General features: G+C 42.6%; 1 protein-coding gene across 5 annotated transcripts in view; it reads left to right on the forward strand.

The window, feature by feature from the left end:
• IL1RAPL2 (interleukin 1 receptor accessory protein like 2) overlaps positions 1-21,891 on the forward strand; it is a 337,388-nt gene that overhangs the window by 12,988 nt on the left and 302,509 nt on the right. The window lies entirely within an intron of this gene.

A 21,891-nucleotide genomic window follows, 5' to 3' on the forward strand; every position in this document is an offset into this window, starting at 1 on the left:
CAAAAAACAAGAGTCTTAAGTATGGTTTGCTTAGTAAATGAAAGCTGTTTGAATGTGTCCTTATGTTTTCTTTTGTTAAAAAAAAAAAAGAAAATGTTGATTGCGTTGAAACTTCAACCAGAGGTATTACAAAGATAATAATGACTTTGGCATTATTCTAACATCCAGTGTTTTACTCATGCTAAGGAATTTTCTTAGCTGTGGATGTGGTCTGTGATAAGTTTTAGGTGTGGATGATTTTTTGTATGTTGAAAGGTCATCTTTGAAAATGTTATGCTGGTCTGATATGTGATCATATATAGGGTTAACTGGGAAGAACTCTTCTGAGTAGAAAATATCTGATTATTCTGTCAGTGAAAGAGAGTAGGAGTTGGTTCATGTTTACATCTGCTTTTGAAGCCTTCTAGTAGTAATAAAACTCTTCAAAGAGGCATTAGAATCTCTCCTTCCAGGGTAGACAGCTCCTCTGGATAATGGTTGTCTGTACTTGAGCCTGAAGTGGTGTCTACTCCATGCAGCTTTGCCCTCTCAAGAAAGTGACTGCATGAGACTGTTTGTATTTCTCAAGTAATGTGGGGGGTAGAATGTAAGAAAATAAAGATAGTGCAGAAGGTAATCTCACCCCTGAGGAGTTGCAGCTGTACTAATCACCAAAGATTAGCAGGCCACAACTGTGTCTAATAAGGATGAGTGCTATAAAAGAGTGGGTTAGCAGGGTGAGGAGGGAGTTGGAGTTTGTTGGCTGTGCTGTGAGGAAGAAGGAGTTAGAGCTGCAAGGAGCTGCCTGTGAGAAATCACTGAGGAGGTATGGGAGCTTTGCAATAAGGTGACAACAAAGTAGGCTGTGAGTTTGGGAGACACTGGGCAGACAAGCAGTGCTGTGCTACACAGGGGTGTCAGCCTGCTGCAGCCTGGGCTGTGTGTAAGGGTAAGTGCTGCACTTTGGAACTTTTGATGGCATGTTGATTTTCCACACTCTTCGTGTGCTATGCTTACATGTGTGAGGGCTTCCACTGATCCTGCTGTCCTCAAGGTCTTCAGTACTTTCAACACTGCAGGTACAAACAGAAATGACTGGCTTCAGTTGGTGTGGCTTGTGTTAAGTTTAATTTCTGCATTTCTTGAGAACAGAGGAGAAAATTTTTGGGCTGTCTATTAAAAAGAATTACATGTCACGTCCCAGGCTGGGAAGTGTTACTCTGGGAACTGCCAGATGTTGGGCTGAGCTCTTTCTGCTGGGATGGAAAGTGTAAATGGAGGTTGCTAAACTGAACCAGCCTTTTGTTGTGGTTATTGTGCCCAGAGCCCAGTTTGTGCTGTGAGAGCAGTCAGGGATATTGGGGGTTTGGCTACAATGCAATCTCAGTGTAAACTCTGCTAACGGTGATGGTGTTCCTGTTCTTCAAAACTGCTGTCAGTGGCCTGGATGGAAACCCTCTGTGAGATCCACAATCCGTGTACCTGAACAGCCTCTGCTCTCTGATGCCAGGCAGCAGCACCTGGCTGCAAGCAAGGGTCTGTGCAATTCGTTGCCAGGAGCACACAGCTGTAGAAGTGACGTGCTGGTGGCTGTAGCATTGTTCAGCTGGTAGTTTGCCTTTAATTAGATTTACATTTTTAAAATCTGCTTTCTTTGACTCTGCAGAACTTCAGCTCTTGTGGTTATAGCAGCTGTTGACAGTGTCAATTTAGGTTCAGTACTGGTGGGAAAAAATGCCTTAATATGTTAGACTGCCTCTTGCTAAATATAACCCACGAGTGAATAGGTGGTTCTTTTTCATTTCATTTGATTGTGGCAGTATGTGTTGAGAATAAGACGAAGAGGAAAAAATGCACATAAAGTAAAATTATAGTTTCTTTGCAAGTCCATAATCATGTAGTTGGCTTTCACCTTCAGCACTCATTCTAGTTGCTGCATGGACCAAACTATTGGTTTCTTTTTTTTTTGCTTTTTCCACTACATTGTGTGTGAAATAATTTTCTGTTCATTTGATATCAGCACTTGTAGTAAAACCAATAATTTGACTCCTTTATAAGTCTTTACATTTGAAGGACTGTTGTTTGATTGCTTGGGGCTTCACTAAATGTTATATGTTGTGAAGAAGAGATGGTCCAGCCACTTTTGAATTGAACTTTAACTGTTGGTATAATTTTAGTGGAAGATCAGGGACAGTGGGTGCTTGCAGACAGGCAAATGCACAAAGAAACAATGTCAGCATATTTTCCATAAGGTGACAGTAGGTCTAACAGGCTGCTGCTGGAATTCAGAGGTTTTTTTTTTTTTTTTTTTTTACACTGATGTCTTGATGAAGGAGAGTGGAAAGGGGAAATGAATGTAATGGTTATTTGTGGGCAGCTGCACTGCAGTGTAAACTGGAAGCAGAAATAGTGTTTTAGCTGTAGATTAGAGCTGAGGTGGGGGAGAGGATGAAGGGCCCAAAGGATGCTCTGTGGACAGGATCTCTGCAGCACTGTCTGGATGGGCATTGTAGTCTTGGTTCTTGCTGGCTGTTGGTGTGGGGATGTCTGTTCTTGGTGAGCATCCTCAAAAGGGGAAGGGAAATTGTGCAGACAGTTATGTAGAGCAGTGTGAAGCAGTGCATGGAAGGTGCTGACACTGATGAAAAAGACAGATTTGGGCTACTAGAACAATAAACCGCCAAATTGGTGTCTTTGCTGACTTATGTAGACTGGCATTTTTTCTAAGCAATGCATAGAATTATTGCATGAATGGCCAGAATTGTGATAAGAGCAATTATGGAGTTGACTGGCATGTGTGTAATATCACATAATGGAATGTATCTTGTTGAAGGGGTAGGGAGGCTCTAAAGGGAATTGACTTGCAGAGGAGCAAGGAGAGGGTGAGGTGTTGTTGTCAGGTAATACAAAGGCATCACTCAACCAAGGCAGTCAAGAGTGGGTCAGAATGTCCAGAAGGGCTTTAAAGGTGAAACTGGAGTTACCTTAAAGAGAGGAAAGGTTTGGCTAGGACAGCATCTTCAGAGGCTGGTGCAGAAATCCTCCTTCAAAATCAAGGAATGGAAACCCATTTCTCACAAAGGGAGAAAGTTGAGGATGAGAGCTCCAGACAGCAAGTGCAGGCAGTAATAGAGGCTGGACAGGCAAGAGTCATTAAAGAGGGGTCAGGAGTGAAAGATCTAAGATGTTAAACAGAAGGTGATGAAATGGTGCTCCAGCTGCAAGCATAGAACTGTAGTTTGCTGAAGAAACAATCCTCATGGAAGGGAATAGAAAAACAGAACTGAAAGATTTTTCTCATGTCCTTTACTTGCCCTTTGTTACAGATTTAGGAGTCCATATTTCTTATTTGGAAAAGAGAAGCAGGGATGCATATGAAGACTGCAAATAGATTTAGAGTACCCTGCAACGCCGCAAAAATGACAGAGAAACTTGTAGCAAGACAAATTTGGCTGCTTCTCACTTGAGATGTGAAGCCAAAATAATTTAAATGGGTGAGCTAATTTAATTATGCTCATCAGATTCTTCTTTGGAGGCAGCAACTTCCCAATGCTCCAGAAGAAATCTGTCATGTCTGCAGAGTAAAGATTGCTGTTTGTGGTGGGAACAGAATAGTTTGCCTCAAGCATCTGTGTGAGTGTAATGTTGACTTAAGTTTCACAGGCATTTCTTAATATTAAGAAGCATCTTTAAAACTGCAGGTCATCCTTTTTGCCTGCTTTAAGAAGTAAAACTGAGCAAACAGCAAATGTGGAGACTGCAGCTTTAGCAATATCCTAGGAAGGGTATTTTACAGGTGGAGGTTATACAAATGAATTGAAGATGTGGGAGTTGCCAGGTTCCCAGCTGATAGGTGATTTCCTTTTAATCGGATTAAGTGACTTTTCCCAAAGCCTTTGTATATACAGTGCTTTGAATAATCATAGCAGAGAATATAATACCAATTTAAAATCATTGCATTTTTTCAAGCAAAAGATTTTTCAGATTATAGATTCTGTTTGACTTACTAGACATGATTCCACTAGTGAATAATTGATGACATTTATTTTTGCTGTATTATTTGCTGAGCTGAAATACCTGTCTGAGCATGCTAGAGCTCTGGAGGGCATGCCAGCCTTGTGTGGAGGAGCAGGGGCAGACATCCCCAAGGTTTCTGTGAGGCTGCAGGGCATTTAGGAGCCTTTCTGCAGGTTAACACAGCTTAGTTGGCCCAGGCTTGGCACGGTGCAGCAATGGGGAGCAAAGACAGACGTCCTTCTTGTTTGCTCTGAAGAAAATAGTTTATTGCAATAAACCAAGCCTTTCTTAGCTCTAAACTGAACCAAACCAAGAAGGCACTGGCTGCCTGGCACCACGGTGTCCCTGCTCACGTGTCCCTCTGCCCAAGCAGCTTTCTCACCTCGCGGCGTCCGCGCGTCTTCCTCGCACACAGGGTGACCACACCCCAGCTGTGCAGCCTGTCCTCTGTTACAGAACCCACCTTTCACCTCCCTGTTAGCTGAACCTGCCCTGAGTGCTTTTGGTGAGCCAGGCTGAACTGAATTCTACAGGATTTCTTATATCACACAGCATGGGTATGTCCCCCAGCTATAGCCATGTCTTCTCCTCTCCTCTGTCAGATGGATTTGCTGTGGGATTCCAGCCTTCCTTCTCCTCCTGTTTACCTTGGGACCATCCAAAAGGCATTCATGCCATAGGAGCAAGTGTATCTCTGATCCTCCACCCACCTTGTCACCCTCCACCTGCATCTGACTTTATCACCATTGGCTTGGGAGAGAGAGGGCTTGACTTGGCACTGGGCCTTTCTGTGTATTTGACATAGCCATATTGTCTTAAATTCTCATTGTTATTGCAGTGCCTTTTAACACATTAATTTAAAACCTATTGGCTTGATATTTTGTGCCTTTTAAATGTCATGCAGCTGACTTACTCTGGTCTGCTATAGATGTTTGAGACACCTTCACTTTCCTGCAGTTGTCACCGCTCGTGCCTATGATTTCTGTCTGCTCCCTTCTGTGAAGGTCAGTCTTCCTGTGTTGCCTGGCCTCTTTGGCCACAGAAACCGTGGCATGCACAGAAGTGGAGGTGTTTGTACTTCAGAGATAACTCATGGATTTGTGCCTGGAGTGGGATATTCTAGATGAGCCTAACTCTGAAGTCCACTGCTCCTGTGGGAGTGGGCTGGAGGAGCTGCTGGATGTGCTCACACTTGCCATTTGCTTTAGTTTGCAGTTGCATCTGCCTGAAGAGCTGACTTCTGACCCTGATGTAAAATTCATGGCTATGAGCCCTCCTGTGTCTGAGATACGAGGGATGCAAAAGAGGCTTTTGACTTTTGCTGCCTGCAAATACTGTGCAGGCAGAGGAGACGGGAGCTTGGCAGCGCTCATCAGTGCATGCTGATCTCCTACTTTTCCCAGAAGATGTTAAGTTATTCACAGCTCCAGCAAACAAAGTCAGAATCACTGCTGTTCTAAGCTGTCATCAGTGCAGGAAAGTACAGCCTCTCCTGCATCAGCTGTGTCTGCTCACGGGTTCATGGCTGCTCTCCATCTGTTCTCTTTGGATCAGTGGGAAGCAAGGAGCTGGGCTCCTGTGCTCGGTCAGGTCTCGGGGGGCCACCAGCAAGTCAGCTCTGAAACTCTGGTTGCACCTCATTACAGGGGTCACAGCCTTAGTTTCTTCTCCTCTAGCCAGAAAATGGCATTGCAGCTGGACAGACCTGTCTGGAAGACAGCTGGCAGCATTTATAGTGTCTGTGTGCAGGTGGGGAGGAAGGGACATGGACACAGAGGAACAAGAAGGGAAATAAACAATCTGCTAGAAGTTTGGGGTTTTTTAGTTACCTCAACTTAACAAGGTTTAAATTTTGAACTTAGTTAAGCATTCAAATTTTTAGCTATTGCACACATTTAAAATGAGTTCATATATAATTTAAGCAATTAAAATATTGAGCTCTTACTTAAATATTAAAGCAAGATTCCTTCCCAAAAGGGAAGCCTTTTGTACTTGAATAAAATAAATGAACACAGTTAAATTGTTTCAAGCTGAAGTAAATCACAAAGGGAAAGTCTGAAGCTCCCAAATGACTTTCTTATGCTTTAAAGTACAGTATTTTGGGTGTCACTCTTGCGTGTGTCTGGGGGATGTGCTGGTGTTTAGACCTCTAGTAACCATGTGCACAGTTCAAATGTTTGTTAGGGCTTGAAGCATGATGGTAGTATTATTTATTTGATTTTCCATGTTCTAGTTGTACTTTTTTACCTGAGCAGCATTTTTTAAAGTTTCATGGGACTGTTTGATGTTTTCAGTAAACATCTGCTATCATGGTATTTCATGTGAGTGCTTTTTGTTTCTAGTGATTGCTTCATAGTTATTCCCATTTTACAGATGGCATAAAATCAGCAAGAGAGAAAACTGTATTAAGGTTGCCCAGCACACTGAAAGTGATGCAGGGAATAACACATAAATTAAATGTTTCCCTCTGTTTTGTTGTGTTACTAATGCCTTAGGCAAGGACAAGGAAAGAAGTCCTGTCTTCTAAAAAAAAATTGAGGCTAAATAAGCATGTGCATAAAATGTGCTTCTATGTCCTTGGATACATGGGATAGAGAAAAGCTTCTTTAATTTCTGTTATTTTTCAGTCAAAGATAGAAAAATGTGTCAGCTAGAAATGGAAGAGGAAAAGAAGGAGAGATATTTGCTTTTACCAGGTTTTGTGCATGAATTTTAGGCTTAGAGCTTTTGCCTTTGAATATTACAAATCTGTTGTGTGTGCTATTGGCTGTCCTCCCAGTGAGGAGTGGGGCACAAGACGAAGAACCACTTAACACTGTAAAATGACACATGGATACCTGAGGAACCTCAAGCCCAGGAGGTGCCAATCACATCTCCTGGGTAGCCAAGTTTATAGAGAGAGGCCTCTGTGTACGTTTGCTGCTCTGACCTGAAGAACATTTGCTGCTCCTGAGCTGCTGGGACTCTGCAGGCTCAGCTGCACTCGAGCCTCTCTGGGCTCCATCTGTGCTCACCAAGTAGCTGCCCTTAGGTTTTCAGCAGTACCAGGAACTGCAGTTCTGTCCTCAGATGAGTGAGTAGCCTAAAACACCTTTGTCCAAGGACACCTCAGTGTATAGTCTAACCAGATGTTCGTGTTTATTTAAAGAAATGAAGGTTCTTTCATCACTCTGTACAAATACACATCAAATTTTAGGGCAAAGTTGTTTGACAGATTTTTTGAGATTTTATTTATTTTTTAATATTTGAGATTTACTTTTCTGGTATGTTGAAGGTAGAATTGACTCATTATTTGTGAAGACTGATGTTAATATAGCAGATCAGATTTTTCACAAGACAGCAAGGGTTGTTTGTTTTTGAATTTAAGCATTATGGTTTTGTTTCAGTGGCACTCTTGATGTGCACTCTGTGATCCTTATTTGGATCAATGTGCAGAGCCACTTTGTGCACCCTTATGCTGTCTTACGTGTTCAGAAAAATATATGTATGGGTGGGCTTGGAAGGAGAGGTGTAATGTGAGATACAATCATTGATGTCCTTGAGTTATTGATAAAATGCAGAAATATAATCCCATTCTACAGAATAGAGCTCATCAGAATTTCTTTCCCAGTGACACAATTTCATTTTGAACAATAAATTCCCTGAGACTGTTACATTTAATAATCAATGGAAAAGTGCTGGAATGTGAATCAAAGGCAGGGTTACTCCCAGGCTCTGTACCCCTGGAGCTGAGCAGCAGCACGGTGGCATCCCTCAGGTGGGTGTCAGAAGAAGCTGGAAGATGAACACAGAGTGGTCAGGTCCCCACTCTTTGTGGGATTCCCTGAAGCATTTGTCTGTGTCAAATCCCTCAGATTTACTGCAGAAGAGGAATGAAAACAGAGAGTGGGAGCCCTTCAGTGGAGCCAGGTGATCCTGCAGGCCTCCTTGGCTTCATGCTGGGCATGGATCAGCTCTGCTCCCTGCAAGTCCTCCCTGGTAAAGAACCTCCTTCAGCACCTGCCTCTTCCTCCCTTGCTGCAGGCTCCTATTGCAGAGTGTGTTTTGATGAGAAAATAAACTAACTTTCAGGTGTTTCTAAAACACTTGCTTGTTCTGGTACTTGTGGTTTAGAAAAGAAAGTTTGAAACTTAAGCCAAGAAAGTAATTATTAAAAATTGGAGCTGTTGAATGTGTTTGTTTTTGTTGTGACCTTGGAAATCTTGCCCTATTATATAAAGGCAGAGAGGTGTGAATAATGGTGTGGGCTTAGACATAAGGAAGGAAATTAGGATGTGTATCACTGATGACACATTGGATATTGTATTTCCATTCAAAATGACATCTGTAATTTTAGGGAAATGGGGGACTATATTGGAAATGCACTTAGGAGTGGAGTGTTTCAGCTTTATTGGAGCAGATTGAAAGCTGAAGCTTTTTGGCTGACTTCTGATATAGGTCAACATGATTCCTATTTGCTGTGACTTTACATCATATTATTTACAGCATTATGATTTTTTCATCTGCATTGGATGATTAAATTTGCTCTTTACCACTCAGTGTTTGTTGCAAAGAGTTTTGTTCCAACTGTGCAACATACCTCTGACTTACTGCATGAGAGATAAAGCCTAAATCAAATGACCTGGGATGCCTGGCTGCAACTGTTGTGGACTTTACACAGGGAGACAGCTGTATTGAGGAAGAAAGGTTCATGATTAAATCCCATTTTAGAAGTGACTATAAATGAACTGTTCCATTTGCTGTCCTTCATGAAGAGCTGCAATTGATGGTTTTCTCTGAAGGATTCAGATCCCGTGTGAACAGTTGGTTATTCAGAATGCTTTTGTGTGAAGTCACTTGCAGAATGTGTCACCAACTTGCTTCATGTTGTAGTAAGGGAGATTCCTGATGAGCTGTAGTAATTAGTTGTCTTTTGGAAAAACATTCTTTTTTTTTGTTTTTTTTTCCCCAAGAAGTAAAATGCTGGGTAACTTGTTCATGAGAACTTAGATAATACAAATTCCACAATGTGATTGTAGAATGGCTTGGTAATGTCACACACAGTTGAAATGTTCCATTAAGTCTCTCATTGGTGTGTAGATATGATCATCCTCAGCAAAGGGAAGTGGTTTGGTTTTGCTGGGGGCTGCTGGGTAAAGCTGTCCTCTGGAGTATTTTCACAGCTGCAATTGGCATGTTTTTCTGGTTTATGCAAGGCAAGTGCATCCTTTCCTGCACATAGGGTTGCCCCTTCAGAATGATAATGTGTAATATACTTATAAAAATCAGATCTCCTTTAATAGTTTTATTCTGCAGATGAAAGCTGTGCATTATCAGTGTGGTTACTTAGATAATTTAATGCTCCTTCCATGCTTTACTACGGTGCTTTCCAACAGGGAGCTGTAAAAGGTAATTTTGATCTCCTTAAACTTGGTATAGATTATTAAGAAATATTTTCTTAATGGCAGAAGAGGGAATTCTATTTTTACATAATCTAAAAGCCCCTTAAGACCCACCTTTCAAAATCACATCAGACACGTAAGGGAAGAGATGGGAGCAGTCAGAGTGGTCAGGTCTCCACTCTTTGTGGGAGCTCCACAGCTGTGCAGCATTTGGTGACAGTGTCAGGTGTTTGCAGCTGGCTGGGAGGTGAGAGGGAGTAAAACCATCAGTGGCCGTGTGTAAGCATGGGACTGGCTCTTCCTCTCTGTCCTTTGTGATGCCATGAAAGGTATTTTAGTGCCCCAAGCACTGTAGGGGAAGGGAGCTGCTCGGGATGGTCTCTGTTCTCCAGCTTCTGTCCCACACACGGGGTTTGGGCTCTGCTCCAGGGAGCTGGACTGGACTGGGTCATGTTCCATGTTCCTCTCTTTTCTTCTTTGAGAAACTTTCTTTAGAGTAGGATATGCTGTAATATGCCAGGAGAATTAACCAGAGGAAGCATCATATGTAAAATGAGAGAGGAACTCATTAATTGCCTAAAAATTAGGCAGTTTCCATCTGAGTAATTGGTGTTGGCTGGCTGGCCAGCCTTCCACAGTCTAAGAAGTAGCTCATTAGTAGAATACACACAGATGGTACTGTGCTCTGAGGTACTTAAAATACACAGGCAGAGAGCTGTGTTAATAAGGCAAACCTGTCCTTAGCCTCTGTGACTGAGTTTGCTACAAGCAGCAGAGGGAATGGTGTCATTTGGTAAATATTATTAGGCAAATGCATTTCCATAAATTTATTTAGTTTTCACTTTTTTTTTTCCTGCAGATAACAGATTATGATAAATACTCAGAGTAATTTACTGTTTCTGGAAAAATTCTATTGCAATAATAGACTTAGCATAACTGCTTCATTTCTTCAGTAGCTGATTTACCCATATAATTGCCTAGAGGGAGAGATGTATCCAGAGCCCAATTTTTATTTAGAATATACACAGATTTTTTTTGCTCTCTGTTCTTTCTGTATGCAGGTTGTTAACAGTTAATTCAAAGTCAGACTTTTTCTTGAGTCCCTTCTACAAATGTTACTGGATAACAAATAAAGAACTTCCCACCCGGGAAGGTGGCAAATGCAGGGCGTGGAGAGGCTCTGACACTGCTGGGGGGTGAGCAGGGGCACTGTGGCCTCCTCCCAGACAAACTGCCTGTGCCACTGGGGCTGCACAGCCCTGGGGAGGGGACAGCCCTGCTTCCCCTCACTTCAAAGCTGCGTGCTTTTTATCAGAGGTGATAATAAGCATGGCTTCATTTTCAAATGGTGGGCTTTCCCTCTGCTCCTCATCCCCTGTGCCCCTTGAATGGACAACTGCTCCATCCCCACTCTGGGCAGTCTTTTTTGCCAGAGCAGGGTCTGAGCCCATCTTAAAATTAGTGCACTTGACTGTGAGCAGTGAGACACTTTCCTCACTCCATCTGCAAATTCCTAAGCATATTGACTTTGTGTTTAAGAGGCTTTGACCATTAACACTGGGCTGGGGGAGAAATGGGCTTCCTTGGATTACCATTCTTTCCCAAACAGTCTGAGTTTGGTTTCCTGTGTAGTTACATTTTGTTCAGAGGTGCTTATTCTATCAGTGCTTGCATGTCATTGTCATGAACTATGACGAATCTTTCTGATGAAAGAATTTAATGTTTCCCTTGCTGATGCTCTGCAAGCACTTTGTTGCATTTTCAGCCAATGTAATTTATGTTGCTGCTTTGCTCTGTTTTTCATTTCTCATAGATTGTCTGTTATTAGAGTATGTGCTGGTGTTGAAAAGAATGGTTCAACCTCAGCTTGATTAGACTCTGCATTGCTGTGTGTGTGTAAGGTACAGAGCCGCTTTGGTAGATCTTTTGGGGGTCGTTTTTGTTTTTTTGGAGTATATTTTAGAAATGCTGGACCAGGTAACTCAGGAACACATGTAATTTGTAAAGAATAATTTAATAGTTGCATGCAACTGTTTTGAATGATGCTGTTCCTCCCTGAGGTAGAGTACTATTCATTTGAAATCCTGCTTTAGGCTTAGGTTAAATCCTTGGTAGCATGCATGGTTTCCACAGCCTGCACTGAAGGGAGCAGACTGCAATGAAACAGATTATTTTGTGGAACTCAAATATTTGAACCTGAAAACTTTGAAGAAACAATGGAATGTACTTATTGGGCCAATGGGATTCAGTGTTTCCAAGGTCATTTAAAGATAAGCAGGCTATTTAAGGCTATGAGTAGGAATGCAACTTAGAGGTGTATGGAGAGATGGGAGCATGGGATAGATGTGATACAGGAAGAAACAGGAAGGATTTTTGCAAGGATATGTGTAAAAGAGTCAGGCTTTGGGAAGAGAAATCTGAAAATATTTACTAGATTATAGATTTGGGTTGAATGGAGAAGTGGACAGAAAACCACTGAGTGACATGATTTCCAGGGAAATTTCAGGAGTTTGTTTGCAGTGGAATTCCATAAACTGTTCACAGTGGCATTGTATGCAGTTCTGAAAGCAAGAAGAGCTTTTAACTGAATATGTTGAAAATGGAAGAGCAGTATTCATTTTAGCTTTCAAATTTCAAGGTAATTTGATAGGCTTTACAAGTAATCCTAGGCTGTGGGTGTTTTTTTCCCTGCCATAAAGCTATTGAGTTTGGTGGAATTAAACTAGAAATTAGAAAACACAACCGCAAAGCAATGTGATTGTTTCTCCCTTCTGTGTGCCAAGCTTCTGCTTATTTAGTGTGATTCTGCAAAAACATCCATTGATTTTGGTTATTTAGCAGCTAATTACCTCATAGCCCACAGGATCAAGCAGCAGAGCTGCTTATTTAGCCTATAACAACAATTCTTGTTGTGGTGCCCAGTTGTGCTGGCACTTGCTGCAGGGAACCCCCACTCTCTGTCCTGGTGAGGTGCAGCAGAAAGGTCTCTGGACTGCAGCTGCCATTTAAGTAGTGAGCACCTGATGGGTGTGCTTATTCTGTAAATGTGAACCCTTTTTAAGCTGATTTTTTTCCTGTTGGTGTCATTTGATGTGTGCCACAAGTTGCTGAGGTGAGAGCACAAGCCAGAGGAAACCAAGGTATCAGTGGAAGGCTCTGACAGGTCCCTCTCCTGCTTCCACCTCAGGCATTGCAGTGGAGAAAGTGGAGAGAAAAATACAGATGTGTCAGAGAAAATCCCCAGGAAGAATATTTGCCTCTTCTAGGTAGTACCATGATGAAAATTATGGTTCATTGCATTCTGCAGGGACCTGGCTCTTCATTAAAATAAAAGTCAAGCATGACAATATGGTAGCACGTCAAGAGGTGTAGCAGCAGGAATTCCCCCAAAATGACACCTTGGCTATAGTTTGACTAAACGCACAACAAATTGTTTAGTGCAGGCTGAATTCAGATGTGCTGTGCAGATTCCTTCGGTGCATCCACTTGAAAAGCCCTCTAATGCTAATCCGTTTGGATACCACAGTATTGTTTCCAAATACAAAATGTGAATTTTAATTGCAGTTTTGTGGTTTGCAAGAGAAAAGTAATACATAACTACTGTTGTTTCAAAGACAAATCTTTTGGGAGGATTGCAATTCCTCAAACATCTTTAAGATTCTCAGCAGCAAATCAATGCATTTCTCAACAACAATTATCCTTGGAAGCCTTCCAATTAGATATGATACGAAGAAACAAAGCTGTGGTGGTCTCCAGCTGAGCATTGCCTGTGAAACTGCCTTTGCAACTTGAAACCTAAATGAAATTGTAAAACAGAACTTGACTGTATCAGTAGGCAGCTATCTTTTGTCAAGTACATATGGGGATAAAATAATCTCCGAGGCTGGGATTGTTGACTCATTTAAACTAAACTCCCATGAATTGGCATCGTCTCTCCTCTGTATTTGACTGGAGCTCTTGAGTGTTTCAGCTGTATGAAGGACGAGCAATACTTTAGTAATGCTAATTGGAGGGCTATAGCCTGTCCTAAAGTGGTCTTTGAACATAGTGATAATGATAAAATATTAATGTCTCAGAACATTAATTAAGATTACTTACAGACATTGGGATCACTTTGTACAGAAGAGCAGAAATACTGCAATTCCTGGCAGGGCTATTTAAAAAAAATTCAGAAGCAAAACTATATTACTGATATTATTTGTGATTAACTTTTAATGGACTTGTGGTGATTTGAGTGGCTAAGAGCTACACTATGGGTCAAGATTGCTTGGTAATTCTTCCACTGTGAATTAGACAGTTCTTGCTTGACTGAATGCACGAATTAACTTCATTCTGCAGGAAAATACATGGGATTGCCTGGCCATGTCTTGGTGGCCATCTCAGTTCTGGCCTGTTCAGCTTGCAGCAGCAAACATATGAATATATATGTATATATATATTTAAAAAAAAAATATGTAATAGGTATATTTAGAGACACCTCTTGGAGAAGTTGTTTGTTGGGATGCAAGAACCCAGTGCTGTGTACTGTTTGTGTTGTAGTTTTTGGAGCACTGTGGTTGGATGTTGCTAAAATGGCAGCAGTGTGTACGTCTGGCTGTGTAAGGCAAAAGGGGGAATACTCATAAATAGCTAGGAAAAAAATGGGGTTTTGTTTCAAACAAATTCACTCTGCTCAAACATGAGTGTGTGAATGATGTCTCTGCCAAAAACGCAGTTAAGTCTGTGTTTTTAGGAGGAATAAGACTGGAAATATCCATTGTCTGCTGTCATCACTGTGGCTGTGGAGAACCAGGGAAGGCCAGTAACAGCTTTTTGCCAGATATATTCCTCAAGACACTGTTGGCTGCAAAACAGACTTCTAAAAACCAGATTCTAGTACCTTCTTCAAGCAGTTTTATGTGAACTAAATAGAATGAAATCACTGTGGGAGCAAGGGATTTTTAGTAAGATGTGAGAAACTCAGATACATTCTTTCATCAATCACAGAAAAATAATTTTATCCTAATTTCTGTTGTAAGTTTTCTTCCTGTATTTAGTCATCTATTCTGCCTTTGGTTTCAGCTTTCACAGTTTGACTTCAAGTCCATGTAGTTTGCATTGCTAGCTGGCAAAGTAAAATGTGGCAGCCTCCTACAGATATTAAAGAATTCTGAAGTCAAGAAGGATTAATGAAGTCTCTGGGTGAGACTGTAAATTATGGCTGCTTTCTTCCATAGTCTTTGATGGCACAGTCAGATATTTCTGCTCCCAAGTGCTATTGCTAAAGCATCACTGATGCTGTCTCCTGGTCTCTTGATTTTTTTTGTCCCTCCATGCTGACAACAGTCCTTCAAGCTGCATCTCTAAACCAGAAAAAAGGGTCAAAGCCCATGCCTATGTTTAATTCAGCTGATTTAATGATGTCTGAGTTGAATTCTGTGGTGGTGCACTGCATTGGAAAACTGTATGAGAAAATGTCTTCTGCAGGGCATCACAGAATGATGATAAAATGCTTGAGGTCCCCTTGGACTTGGTGGGGTCTCTGACCTGTTACACCTCAGCAAGCATTTAGTCTGCTGTGCCTGCTCAGAAAGGGTTAAAGACTTTCTGAAAGCTTCTGAGTACTAGAGCAGTTATTTTCCCTGTGTAACAGTGAAAGAATGACTATGCATAATTTAATTTTGTACCTCACAGATTTCCACGTATAGAATAATGCCAGAAGCATTTGAAGAAGCTTTTCTTTTGCTGAACCTGTGTTAAGACTCTGACATCATCAGAGAAAATATGTTGATTCAAAGAACTTTTAAAAAGCTCCCTCTTTACTTCTGCATTTGATGATCTAAAACCCCATTATCATGATTAATTTGTTATTATTTTAAAAATCTTAAGCTCTCCTTTAATAAGATTGTGCTGATAGCAAAGCTTCATATGCTGCTGATTTCTCTGTGTATTAGTTAAGAGCTACCTAATTAGAAATGTAAAAGCAATTCTCATTTTGTAAACAAATACACAAAAACCCTCTCAATGGATAAGGCAGTTTTGCTATTTAATTTCTGCAGTAGTAACAGAAAGAGGACTTTATTGTAAGACCCCTCTAGAAGTACTAATACAGAAATCATTGCTGACTAAACTGATTCTTGGAAGAGGGGATAAATTTGGGTTTCAAAATGGTTGTGTGAGTTCCCGACTTGTGGGAAACAGAAGCAAAGACACTCCAGAGAGGCTGTGTGTTCTTCCTGTGTTTTGTACATTCTTTGGATGCTCCCTGTGCTAATTGTGTTTCTCTCCAAGGACATACTTGGTTGTATCTTCTCTTTTCAGTTTCTGTAATGAAATGAGGGCTCCAGAGTTCCTGTCTTCTTTTCTGAACCAGAAGGCAAAACATTAGGGAGAAAAGGAGGAAAAAAATTCACGGTGCGACTTCTGAGAAGTGCTGAAGGCCAGCCTACCTTTTAAAGAACTGTAACTCCCAATTTTTGTTGACTGCAATACATTTTGAAATACTGACCCTTTAAAAAAACGTGGCCTTGAGTTCCTATGACTTGCTCTGCAATTGATGAGAGCTGCAGAACCTAAGCACCACTGAAAATCAAACTTATCAGTCATGCTCACTCGCTTCCTTTGATGGAAACAATATGCCTTGGGGAGTTTAGGGAGCTTTACTTAAAATTCCAGCACCTAAATGAAGAGAAGTTTCTGTTAGTTTCTGTGCTTCTGGAGCTGAGGCTCTCCTGTGAGAGCAGGCACCACAGGCTCACCTGGGAACCCTGAACCCACACATGGCCTCTCTGCCCAGTCCTGTGATGGAATGGATAACCTGGAAAGTGAGCCCTGCTTCTAATGCAGGACCAGGGAGGGGACTTACTCAATGAAGAGCAAAGATATACTGAGGAGATTAGAAGGGAAAATGTAAAGAAATTGAGAATAGTGATCTCTTGTCTAAATATAAAATGGGGCTGGGAAAGCAACTGATTTTTGCCTGACTTTACAGATTCCATTCAGACCATTTTAATTTTTTTTTTTCTCTGCAGAAGCAGGGTCTTGGCTCAGTGTGTTCAAGGCAAACCCTTTCTGCAGTGCTTGTTGGCTGCAGGGGGCATCAGGGCACAATTCCTCCAGCTGAAAGGCACTGCAGTGCCTGCAGAGCTTAAGATGCTCTGGAATCCCCACCTGTCTTCATGAGCATCGGTGTATGCCCCCCTCGGGCTGTCAGAGAACACAAATAAAGGGCAGATTCCAATTAAAAATGCACGGGGTCATTGTAATGTAGCTAAAGAGGCTCTCTGGGTTGTGCTGCTGTCAGCCTGGTGCCGGTTGCATCTCTGTGAGATGAACTGAAGGGAAAAGCCAAGCCCTGCTGGAGTGCAGCTTTGCTGGGCTTTGCTCTCTGTCGTTCTCAACTTGCTCAAAGCCAGGCTGAGCTCCTGAAGTTGGGGCTGGCAGCTCTGGTGCTGGTGCCCTGCCCTTCAGAGGGTCACAGTGCTGCCAGCAGCGTCTGATCACTGTCCCACCGTGGGGACAGCCTGGCCAGGGCACACAGAACCTGAGAGCAAAGGGCTCCTCACGTCCCTCTCAGGGCCAGCTCTGCCCAAGATCAGGGACTGCTCTCAAGGTAAAGGGGATTTGCATCAGCAAAGCCAAGATGAGTGCTGCTTCTTTGCCTCAAGCAAGCTTTCCCCGTGTTTGAAGGGTTTGAGCCTGATGCTGGAAGGTCACTGGACTGACTTGCACATTGCTGCAATACCTGAGTGCTTGCTGGATTTCACTGTATAACTGCTATTCGAGGCAGAAACCAAAACCAAAGTATAATTAATATATAAAAGCCTCTTTTCTTTGCCTCAGGCTTGTTTCTAGTTTGTTTGTTTCAGTACATTTCAATGTGAATTTCTCTTGGTTCACTGACTCCAAACCAATGGCTGGCATCAAAACATAAAGCCTTGCAATCACTTTTGCCTCTTTCATGTGTGACTGCCTCAGAAATGGTGGCTCAGAGCACTAGAAATGTCAGCTACAAGCAGTTCTGGGGGCTACAGCTCTCCTTGTAGGGGCAGAGTTGTAAAAAAGCTTTGGCAGTGGGATTAGTTGGTTCTCCTGAGTGCAGGGGATTGTAGCACTGGCTGCTACTGTATTGAAATAAGGTTGTCCCCTGGATCTGATCCTTTTGCTATCTATCACTCTAGTTTATTGAGAAGAGGTGTTTATTCCTTGAGGGTTTCGTGTATTTTTATAAAACAAATAGAGGTTTCTTCACACAGATTTGATTAAAAAGAAAAATCAGAGTCAGAGAGTTTATGGGGGTTTTTTTGAGGTATTTCACATGAGTTCACACTTGGTTAAGTTAAATACATCTGCCCAGTACTTTTAGATGTAAAAAGTCAGTGAGGTTCACTCTGATTTTCTTCTTGACTTGGTTAAATACATTACTGCAGCTTAAGGCCATCAATCATAAATAGAAACTCAGGAAATGAGGTGAATGGATGGGGAATGCTGGTGATTTTGCTTCATTGGAGCTTTTGGGACCCCAGCAGGGCCAAACTCAGGACTTTTGTTTAACAGGAAGCTTCACGTACTTTATATTTAGTTTAATTTCCAGTTCAAAACAAAACCACACCTTTCCTCTAGTTAGAATTACATAAATCTTTCAAAGGTTTTACAAATGGGAAATATAGTTTTAAAGACTTGTATTACTAAAGGATTTCCAAATGTGAGATTTTCAAGTGAAGAATTTTCCTCTATGGCTTTTCTTCATGTGTGTTGTTTTTATGAAAAAAGGACCAACACACTACAGAATAATTTTTTAAACAAGGAGGAAGACCAAAATGCAAAATTCTAAATTTAATGTGCAACTGAATAATTGTTTTTAGGACCTATAGATTTTCATAAGTAAGAGCCACTTGCAAGTAGTTTTCTAAGTAGAATTAAGAAACTGTAAAGGGATGACTCCATCAGCAACTTTAACCAAAATGCATGCAGAAAAAGCCATCTGCCTGGCTCTTGAATTGCAGTCTGTGCAATGATGCTGTGTTTCAGCAGGGATCAGTGTCAGTGTGAGGAAGGGCTCCCAAGAGAAAGTGAAACGTGATATTAAGAATGTCAATATTTCACTTTCTAAACTGAAATTCTTGGTAGTGTTGAGGTAATCCATATGTCTTAATCAGCTCCTGGTGTTTGAGTGGGAGGAAGCTCACACAGTAACCAGTTGAGGAGGAGGAGCAGTTAGTCAAAATAACTGCTTTTCTCCCTGAGGACTTTTGGGTTCTGGAGACATTTAACAGATGATATAGCAAGAGCAGCTGGCCCGAGGGAATTATCAGAGAGGCATTTGACACCATGGATCATATAGATTGCTAAATGAGTGTTGTGTCTGTGGAGGGCCCGAGGTGTGATAGCACCGAGTGGGTTTGGGGGATTTTCCTGGCTGTTGGGAGTGCCAGCATGGCAGTGGAGGCTCCAACAGCGTGGGCTGGGCCCCTGTCCTGTGGTCTGGAGGGGGATTTGGGGACAGGAATGTGATGGAGCCCCAGCCTTTTGGAATGACACTGAGGTAAAGGTGTGCAGAGCCAGGGTGAGGGATGCTGTCTGCAGCCAAGTTGTGCCTCTGGGGGTGTTTGCTGCTGCTGTTGGGACTGCAGGAGGGGTAAGCAGAGCACCCATGGCTGTTCAGCTGCCCCTCAGGGCTGGAGCTGGGTGGGCATTCTGGTGTCTCCCCAGCAGCCCTGGGGGCAGGAGGTGCCCCCTCTGCAGCTCTGCCTCCTCCCAGGGAAAGAGCACCCATGCATCCCTCGCTCCTGCAGCACAGGGGCACTGACTGCTGCTCTCTGGGGCAGCTCCACTGCCACAGAGCTTCCCTGCACACCTGGGAATGGGCTGCTGCCTCAGAATTAATAATTTAACTGATTCTGAAGGCACGTTGGCAGCTACCATAGTACCCGTCAAATCTAACTGCCTGTAAATTTAATTAGTGTGCAAAAACCAGCTTTGGAGTATACCAAAACTTAATTAGTCAGCAACTTAAGGTTGTTAGCACACTCTCCAGGGTAATAATATCCAAAAAAGGGTACATGAAGGCTGTGATAAAATAATTAAAAGTGTAAGATCCTCATGGCATGTTTTCTTCAGAGCTCATCTCTGTTGTTTATAAATCAGTATGGAGGAATAAGAGCAGCAGCACCTTGGAGCTGAGCTCTGATGTGGATGTCTTCCCTCAGTGGTGGGAGAGCAATTAATTAGCAGGTGTGGTGGCTCAGGTTTGGTCAATCCCATGCAGGGAGCTGAGCCTGTTCCAGGGAGCTTCCTGTGCCTTCCACCACCATGTGTCAACCTGCTGGTGGGGAAAGCCACGGTCTTCACAAAAGTGTGGACTAGTAATTAACAATTTGGGAACCATGGAATGGCTGGAGGGCTTTCTAACTGGGCTGATGGTGAAGTCTGTAATTAATCTGTTAAGTCTTTTAAATGAGGTAATTCAAGAGAGAGAACAGAAACTCTTCAGGAGAATTATCAGTAGCTCAAGTGGTGCTGATTTGTCCCAGGCATGTTCCCAACACTTCAGGTGTCATTCTGGGTTACCAGGGTGGCTTTGCAGCAAGGGACAGTGGCTTTTTACCTGGGAGGAAAGCAGGTTTACAGTTTGCCTGCCATGCAGTGCTTGCAGGGATGTGACTGGCACTAGAGTTACTACAGGGAGGTTTTTAACACGGATGGGGAAGGCGTGGTGCAACAGTGACTCACTGCAGGCTGTTGGAAAGGAAAGGAATGGGGTTTAGTAACACTGAGTGTGCCCCATCTGTCACACCCCAGAGATGTACACACTTGTCTTCCTAATGTTCTGCTTCAGCCCCAAGCTGCTGCAAAGTGGTTATCCCAATTGCCTGCAGTTTTGTGGGAATAGCCTCTCCTATGAATGGAGCATGGGCTAAAAGGAAAGCAACAAAATTTTCTTCAAGCGTCCCTGGGCCTGACTGTGGTTTGTTGCTCAATGCTTGCCCTCTGAGTACCCCTGGTCTCTCATTATCCCCATGCATCATGGGAAAAGAAGGAAACAATTAACTTTATGATCCCTGAAAGAGTACGTAAAAGTCAACAGTGTCTAAGAAATGTCTGGAGGCTGAAACCACTTATCCACTTACATTCAAAAAATGAAAGAATTAATAAAACATATTTTGGCTCCTCCATTCCCACTCCACATAGCAAGACAACAAATTCAGTTCCTGTGCCCTGCAGACCTGAGGGAGGAGGTATTTTGGAGGCATGTGAAGCTCCCCTGCTGTCAGAGTCAGACACAGGTCCTGGAGCCTCCCTAAATACTTGTGGCATTGATCTCACCTGGCCAGACTGTCCCAGGCAGTGCAGAACAGGGGCAGTGAGTGGGTGATCTGCTCTGGTATGGGAGAGAAAAAGCACATTGCCCATCAGGACTGGGTTGCCTACCTGGACTGATGTCTCCAGCCCTGCCTGCAGACCCCATTCCAGAGTATGGGATTAGTGGAATTATGTTCTGGGAAGGGACCTGGAACCATAGCAAAGAGCCTCTCTGGGCTGGTGTTTCATGGTTTGGGACCCTCTTTCACAGTATAATGAACAGCCCAATGGATCCTTGTAGAGTTTTCCTCAAAATCCTGTATTACCATGGGGCAGTGTATCCACCTGAGCCAGGGTTTGGTTTTTGGAAAGTTGGTGTAAGGATAAAACAAGGAGGAGAAGCAAGGCTGGGTGCTGTGTGTGTGCCTGCATGCAAACATACTTTCCTCTGGATTTAATATGCATCTGTTGAGGTTCTTTTCCCCTTCTATAGAACCTGAAAGCTCAAAGCTGAATTTTTTTTCTGCAAAAGCTCTGTACCACAGGCACAAGGTTCACTTACACCTCAGCCTGGACCTGCTGATTTGTTGGCAATCATCTGCCCAATTGTGTTTAGATCTTGGTTTTTGCTGTGACTGTCTCATGTAACATCCAGCCACCTTAAAGTCTATGCAAATTTGAGATTGACTTTGGTAAATCAAGATTTGAGGTGCTTTTTTTTTTTCATCACAGGCCTGTGACAAAGTGAAGAATGGCTGCCTGGGTTCAGTAAACCCCCAGATTTCTGAGAGACAGCCTGCACACTGCTGAGTGAGCTTAATTTAATGAACTGAGGGATGCCATGTAATCTAACTGCTTATTATGTTAAGAGGCAGCAGATAATCTAATGATCCACAGGTGGCTATTTTGATTTTACTGCGTGAAGTTAAATATGTGCTTGACTCCACCCCACTGAGCAGTGTTTGTCCCCGTGCTCAAGTGGGACAGAGGGGGGCTGGCAGGAGCCCTCCCAGCTCGTGGCTGCCTGGCAGGGTGCTGGGGCAGCCTCAGCCTTCCAGGGATCTTATTTCTGTGACCAGGAGATCTCAGTTTTAGCAAAAAGTGATGATCTGCCCAGGAGAACTTACTAAAAGCTGGCAGATATTATTTTTATATTTTTAGGAACACCTGGTAATTTTGTGCCTTTTTATGCATGTATAGGTGCTCTGGAGAAATGCACGTCATTGGTTATTTA

The sequence above is a fragment of the Agelaius phoeniceus genome, chromosome 14 (genome assembly GCF_051311805.1).
Source record: "Agelaius phoeniceus isolate bAgePho1 chromosome 14, bAgePho1.hap1, whole genome shotgun sequence".
Taxonomy (NCBI): Eukaryota; Metazoa; Chordata; class Aves; order Passeriformes; family Icteridae; genus Agelaius; species Agelaius phoeniceus.